The sequence below is a fragment of the Pipistrellus hanaki genome (assembly GCF_964339955.1).
Source record: "Pipistrellus hanaki genome assembly, chromosome: 3".
Taxonomy (NCBI): domain Eukaryota; kingdom Metazoa; phylum Chordata; class Mammalia; order Chiroptera; family Vespertilionidae; genus Pipistrellus; species Pipistrellus hanaki.
This window is the reverse complement of record NC_140505.1, coordinates 59,401,484-59,409,955: the sequence shown is the minus strand read 5'-3', so window position 1 is coordinate 59,409,955 and position 8,472 is coordinate 59,401,484.

Genomic DNA, 8,472 nt, shown 5'->3' with positions numbered 1-8,472 from the left:
ATCCTATTTTCTCTACTACCTGGTTTTTTGGGTCTCTTATTGAATCCCTAGTTGTAATAATGCAATGAGTTCTGACTATGGGATACAGTTTCACAGTGGTATATAATCTTTAGATCTAACCAACTAACAGCTTTTTACACTGTTCTTCTTTTCCTTTCCATAGTGAATTTTGAAGCAATGTGTTGATGACGTCAGAATAAAACAAGAGAAGGACCTTGGGTTATTGAATGTACATTTGGAGAATTAGTTTCTAATCAGGAACACCTGCTTTGGGCAATTTATATGAATGAGAAATATCGCTTTCATCATTATTAAGTCATTACATATTTTTGGATATGTTATAGTAGCTACTGTTACCTTATTTAAATCAGATCTTATTTTTAAAATGATGTTCCTCTTTAATATAATATAATCAATGATACCATCCTTCAGTCCTTAGAAACACATGCCATTCTGTGAGCTCTCCCTTTTTATCCTCATTTGTAAATAACTTTCCTAAAAACCTCACACAAGAGTTCTTTGGGGGAATGGAGTGTGTGTTGGCTTCTTATGGCTGCTGACAACAAGGCATCACAGCCTGGGAGACTTAAAACAGCAGTTCGTTCTCTCACGCTTCCGGAGGCTAGAAGTCCAGATCAAAGTGTCAAGTCTGTCCTAAGTCTGAAGAGAAGAACCTTTTCTTTTTTCTTTGTTTTTAATATATATTTTATTGTTTTTTTACAGAGAGGAAGGGAGAGAGATAGAGAGTTAGAAACATCGATGAGAGAGAGTCATCAATCAGCTGCCTCCTGCACTCCCCCCACTGGGGATGTGCCTGCAACCAAGGTACATGCCCTTGACCGGAATCGAACCCGGGACCCTTCAGTCCGCAGGCCGACGCTCTATCCACTGAGCCAAACCGGTTTTGGCAAGAAGAACCTTTTATTGCCTCCTCTGGATTCAGGAAGTTTCTGGAAACCTTTGCTTTCCTTGATGCATGTCTGCATTCTTGTCCAAACGTCTCTAGGACAATAGTCATGTTGGACTTCTGGGCCACCTTACTTCAGTAGGACCTCATCTAACTTGGTTACATCTGTAAATTCCTATTTCCAAAGAAGGTCACATCCTGAGGTTCCTAACAGAATGATGTTGAGGCAACATTATTAATACACATAGTGTGAGAGGAAATAAGAAAAGGGCTAGACTAGAGGGTGAGGTGTTTTGTAGGATATGTGCATAACATTCAGATCAATTTCCATACATGAATACCAGAAAAGGTGCCATTTTCTATTAATTTAGAATGTAAGTGAAAAATACACACCGAGATGGGGAAGACATCAAAAGTGACTAGTACTACAGCTGACAGTAACCTTTAATGTTACATTTTCAGGGTCAAGATCATGGTTCTCAGCAACTTAACTTTTAATCTGATTTTAAAATTGTCATTCATGTTGCGTTAGACTTTTGGAATTAAACATATTTACTAACTCACAAAACACTATCATGACAGCAGTTTAAATATTCATTATGTCATATAATAAAATCAGTTTATAAATTCAAAATAAAATATAAATGGTCCAAAAATGCATAAGTCCATGCAAAACTTCATCTCAAAATGACTAAGCATAAAATTTAGAAATCTTATTAAACTTGAAAATGAGTGATAAAGTCATATACCTGTCACTTTTCCATTTCTCCAAATTCATTTTCTCTTTTCCATAAATAAATATGTACATTCGCCTTTTTGTCAATCTAGTCTAAGAACTGACACCTTGAATTTTGAATGAAGTAAAATAATAAATGAAGTCTGCATGTGTTAAAAAGGTATCAGAAATTCATTTTAAATGAATTGAGCCAGTATACACTATGTGCTATGCCTGGGCTACTCACTTGAGATATGATATTGAGTAAACTCTCCATGAATACTTGATGGCTTCCTGTCTTTAACCCTGACTCACCCACACCCTATAAGCAGATGGGCTTTTGACTACAGCTAAAACTTTCCTATTAATAAGAAAGTCACTTTACAGTTAAACTGAATTTTATACAGATTATACAGTTAAAACTGAATTCTACCTAATGAATGTCTTTGGTTTGTTTCATTTTCTACTTCAATTTTATGATACTTGATTAGTTTTTTAATATAGTCATACTAGTAAGTTTCGTATAATTGTTTTAAAACCCAAGGCAGCATTTAAATGAAGACTAAATAATTCTGATTCCCCTTCTTCTTAAAAATATATGTAAAACTCTCAAAACTTGAGAATGATCCTAATTATATTTATTATTTGTACAGATGGGTTTGCATAAACTATTATAAATTATGTTAAGTTTCTCTTAAATTGGAAATTGATAATAATTGTCAAATGGAGTATTAATTAAAACCAATTTCAACATTAGGTAAGGGGAGCCTTATTCAAAAAGACTTATAGCACTAAGGGTAGGAGGATTATGACCATAGGGAGACTACTTCAAACATATAAGATCTATGAACCTTTCAAAGATCAGGCAGAAGTGAATTTCATTTCTAGGAATATGTAAGCAAAGCTAGAAAGAACACAGTATGAGACTGTGATGAACAGGTGGTGTGATTAGGAAGTTAATCCGAAATGGTTTTCAGCTGATTCTCAGAAAAAGCCCAGAAAGGAGGGACATAGGGAAAGCTGACTAGATTTTGGGCAAGTCAGGTGGCTTGGCATTTTGTCCTCATTGGCCAGTGGCACATAGAGTTCAGCTAATCGTTTATGAGACAAAGGATGGGAATTTGGAGGGTCTGTGTCCAGCCTTGTCCTAGATAAACTAGAGGGTTATCCAGTGAATCTCATCAAGGTCATATGAAGAGAACTCTTTGCAGTAGGCCGTTTCCTAAAACACAGAACGGGTAGAGAGTGGTGTTCTTACCTGTGCTCTTCCAGAAGCACAGGGCTCAGGCAAAATTTAACACTGTCAGGGGAGGCTAAGCCAATCAAAACAGAGAGACAACTAATACGCCCACATAGGTCAATCTGTATACTTACCTAAACCTTTGGTCATCACATGTTTAAACTGTCATATACAATAATTCAGGTGAACTGCATTATATGCAATCAATGTCCAAGTACTTATGAAATACACACCATAAGATTAAAAATATAAAATGTTTCTTTGTTTACTTTTTCTTCTACCCACAGTTTGTAAAAACATGCATCTTGTCTGGAAAGTTGACATATAAATAAGATGATTAGGTATAATTCCTTCTCAAGAAACACAACAATCTTAATTGTAAATCCATTAAGTAAAGATTCTTTATTCACTTTAACTTTTAGATTGTTGCCCTAGCCGGTTTTGCTCAGTGGATAGAGTGCTGGGCCTGAGGACTGAAGGGTCCCATGTTTCATTTCAGTCAAGGGCAGGTATTTTGGTTGCAAGTTCCATTCCTGGCCCTGGTAAGGGCACCTGAGAAGACAACCAATTGATGTGTGTCTCTCACATATTTGCTGCTCTCTCTCTGCCTCTCCCTGTCCCTTCCACTTTCTCTAAAAATCAATGGAAAAAATACCTTCAGTTGAAGAATAACAAAAAAATAAATAAATTTTAGATTGTCAGTTGGTTAGAAATAATTTATGTGCTCAGTGATTAAACCTGATTACAAAAGAAGTACTTGAAATATAACACATAAAAATGAATTGAAATTTAATAGGCCTGTGTCATGACTAAAAGAAAAGCCTGTGTGAATTCACCCTTTCTTTACTTGTGCTATACAATCAAGCATCACGTTGGAAGTGTATGATGTTTTCCTATAAAATGCTTATGATCATACATAACTATATCACTTTGGTTCTTAGGAAAAAAACAACATTGCCAAGGTTTGTACTTTTATATTTTAGTATGGATTTAAATCTTTCTGTAGCAACTCTATATATATTCTGCAAAATAGTCTTGAGTTTGCATTTGTATAACCATTGTCTTAAAATACTAGAGATTAAACTTTCTTTAACTTTTAATTACATTATTAGCCTATGAAGGTGAAAGAGTTTCCCAGGTGGTTACATATGTACATGTATTTGGGATTTTATATCCACATAAAATGGTTTATATATATAGAATGTTACTTAAAATGTGATATTTTTTCTTTCCTTCTTTGAGGGAAGTAGCTCAAATATAATCTCCTCTGCAATAACATAACATACTAAATCATTGTGCAGGTGCTTTGGAATTTTAGTAAGCTTTTGGAGTAACCAGACTTATTCAGCAACTTCCAACAGGAGTACTTTTCTTGATTATTTTAACTTGTCATATCACATTTCTTGAATCAGAAGGTCAGTGTGGGCAATCACTAAGAAGCAAAAAAATAATTAGAGTGGTAGACTATTTATACTTCAAAACCAGAGGTCAGAAAATAGATTTTTGCTGTTTGCACAGGATTTATTAGGCAAGTCACAAAAAGCACTGACATAAGAAAAATATTAAAAATTGAACTTCAGCAAAAACTAAAAATTTCTGTTAATAACACCATTAAGAAAATGAAGCCTTGTCCAATGTAGTTTATCATAATCATTTAGTGATTGATGGTTGAATGCTATCCCCTGCACAGAACAGTCACCAGCTGGATTCTGGGTCAGAGCACATTACCCTGGTTTTAGTTCCATCCCTGGTGGGGGGACATGCAGAAGGCAACCCATCGATGCTTCTCTCTCACATCTGTGTTTCTCTTCCTCCCTCTCCCTTCCTCTTTCTCTAAAATCAATTACAGAGTGTGGTGAAAGCCTGGGCAGGGGAGGGTGAGAGCTAGCAGAGATCAATGGGATAGAAGGGGAGCATCTATAATACTTTCAACAATAAAGATTTTTTAAAAATAAAATCTATTTAAAAAGACATTTAAAAAAAAGAAAATGAAGAGACATCACAGAAAGGGAAAAAAATGTTACTAATATATGTCAAATTATTTATAATCTAAATGTATGTCCACAATGTATAAAAGAATCTTACAAATCAGTAATAAAAAAGCAATATAATACAATAAATATGGGCAAAATTGAATAAAAACTTCACAAAACAAGATATACAAATGGCCAATAAATTCATGAAAAAATAATCAATATTTTTGATAACCAAAATAATGCAAATTACAATTACAATGTTCCATCATTTCCCACTCAATAGCATACATAAAGCCAAAATCTAACAAAATGTTGGTGATGGTGTGGAACAACTGGAACTCACACACTGCTGGTAGGAGTAGTAAGTGGCATAAATATTCTGGAGAATTGTTTGGCATTTCTTAACAGTATTAAAAATAACACTTACTTTGAATATATAATTGCCTATGTAAATACTTTGGAGTAGAATTTTGGGGTCATATTGTAAGTAAACATTTAACAGTATAAAAATTGACAAATTTCCAATTAAAAAAAACAATCTTTTTATTATCTGAAGATTCTTTCAGAGAACAGGGGAAACTACTGGCTGGGATAATAAAGCTAATTTTAGTATCATCCCAGTAGGTGTTTAACAACTGCGTTTTGGGGCTGATTGGTGTAAGTACATATTCTTATCGTTGCTGTTTTCAAGCTACCAACATACATCAACCAACTTCCAAAATTCCTAAAAAGTTCACTATCAGTTCTTCCAAAAGTCAGCTTTAGTACCCCACTGGTCCTATAATGTTATTTTCGGCAACAGAAAAACTGAAGGAAAAAGAAAAAATAAAGCTAGGCAATTCACTGCACCATCTGGCCTATCTCCTCCTGAAATCTCTCTATGGGAATGGAATAGATAATTAATAATGTTTATTACATCTTAAATATATGCTAAGTACTTTTGATGAACTATCTCTTTAAGTCACTGAATACCTACAACAATGCTAGGGTGAAAGTACATTTTTATAAAGAAACGAACACACATTAAGTAAAATGTTTTCCAGTGCCAAATGCTGAACTTTATATTATTACATTAGAGTCCCAGCACACACTAAATCATGCACGAGTAGCTTGATTCTGCTTGCCTCAGCTGGCCGCCCTGCCCATTGCCACTACTAGCTCATGCCCACCCTGTCTGCCTCGAGAGCTACTGCTTATTTGATTGTGATGGCGTTATGGCATCATGGCCATGGGCCTTTTATATGACAGATAGTTTCCATACTTCTAGAGATAACACAAAATTTGTTTACCACAAAGTATTAGTTTATTTGCATTTAAAACCATAACTAATCAGAGGCCCATTGCACGGATTCATACACTGGTGGGGGACATGGCCTATGGGAATCGGCCTGCTTTGGGAGCCCCACACATCCTGGTCAGCCAAGCTCTGACTACCAGGGGCCAGCTCCAGCTTTGAGCATCTTCCCCCTAATGGTCAGTGCATGTCATAGACTGGTTAACTGGTCGTTCTGATCATTCCTGTTCTGTCACTGGGCTTTTATATATTTATATATAGATAGGAAGAATATGTACTTGATAGTATAAAATGTTCAATTATGTATTACACAGGCTTTATAGAATTCTCATATTTATAGGAGGGATGGAAGTGGGAGGAGGAACAAACCTCCAGAGATTATAATTATACACAAAAGACAAATCTGAGATCTAGAACTAAGAAATCATGAAGAAAGAATGACTTTGCATTGTTTTCAAAAGCAATTCACCTTAAATGAACATCTTGTCAGTTCTGTAAATCTTCAGGAAAACTGGATAAAGGATGTATTTGCTTATTCATAAGATGTCTACATATATAACAAACTGTTGCAGAATAAAAAACTATGTCTCAAGTTCACCAAAGTTCACCTCTTGGACAAAACTGAAATGTCAGCTCCACAGTCAGCACGGACAGCAGAAGGTCAAAGCGCCCGGGGAGGCTGACCTGTGCCCTCTAGCAAGAGGCAGCAGGGAGCTGTTAACCTTGTCAAAAGGCGGCTGGCTCCTAAGGTGCTCATAAGGAGAAGACAGCCTCTGACCTTCCATTACTTTGAGCCAAACATTTGCAAAGTTTTCAGGGCAGGCGGGGCTTCAAGCAGGAGGGCATGAAGGAGGAAAAGGATAAGGAAAGGCATAGAGCTGGCACCCATGGTGGCAAATGAGGAACACATAAATCTGAGTCTGCAAAGCTACATGATTCACGCCATTGTTCAGCTGGCAGGGAAGTTGCTGCACAAAAATGGTACCTGGTTACTCCCACATGGGGCAAAAGATGGTTCCAGAGCTTGATCTGTCTTGCAAGCTCGAGATGAGCACTTTGCTGAGTGGAGGTACCTCCAAGTCGTTGTAACAGATATGCAGCCTCCACTTATGCCGAGCCATCGAGGGCCTGGACACGGAGCTGATCACGTGGGAGGCAACACAATGATCTTCGCAGCTCCTCATGAGCACGTGGACAGCATGTGAGCTGGGCATCGTCTTCAATTCCTGGAAGGCCCACTGCGTCCTGGATGAGTTCTGGAATGGGGAGTGATGTCCGGCCCCCTCCGAGAAGAGTGTGCCTGAGTCTGTGGAGCAGGCCAGCCTGCTGCCGCTGGAGGAGGAGTTGCAGGGCAGTTTGCTGGGGGAGCTGAGGTTGGTACAGTCTTTGCCACAGGCCCGGTGGAGATGGGGGAGCTGCTAGAGAGGCAGGCAGAGCAAGAGAGGGTGCTGCTTCTCACGTGAACCTCCCAAGGGCTTTTCCTGGTGGGACCCAGCTGTCCCCCCCATGCTAACTCACTTTATTCTTTTTTTAACCTTTTAAAATTACAATTTACTGTCAACATTTTGTATTGATTTCAGGTGTATAGCGTAGTAGTTAACAATCATATGCTTTACAAAGTGTTCCCCAGATATTTCCAGTGCCCACCGGGCATCGTACATAGTTATCACAATATGTTGTGATGTACTATGCCCACATCCCTGTGACTATTTCATAACAATTAATTTGTACTTCTACGGTGGCACCCAGGGGATTTCAGTGGCAGAATTCTCACCTGCTATGCGGGAGACCTGGTTTTGTTCTCTGCCTCGCCTTCTTTTGAGGGGATCTGTGGGTTCAGGAAGACTCAAACATCCAGCCTCTACCCTCTGTTTCCCCTTTTCCCATTGAAGGATTTAGGAGCTTGGAGGCAGGAACATGTGACCAAAAAAAGAGTTTCTGTTTGGCTTTCATTCCCTGCTTTTGAAGAACCAACATTATCCAAAACCTCCTTCCCTCCCTTATAAAACAATATACAAAAGGGAAGAGGTTCTCTCTGCCCCATAACCTACCTCCACCTCTTCCCTGGGGCAAACAGGGCAGCTCTTCTGCCTGGGAGGGGGCTTTTGTGCTCAGAGAGGGAATTCCTTTTCCCTCCTCTGCCTCTTCCCCTTCTTGTGGCTGCAGTGGGGCCTCTGTCCACTGCGAGGGGGGGGTGGGCTTTATGGAAGTCTGGGCCCTGTCCCTCCTTCTCTCCATATTTTGGGTGAGGCTGAAGCTCTGGGGATGGGGTCCAGGTAATATCTGAATTCATTTCCTTCCCTCTAAAACAAAAGAAAAAATAATGTTTTTAATTATAAT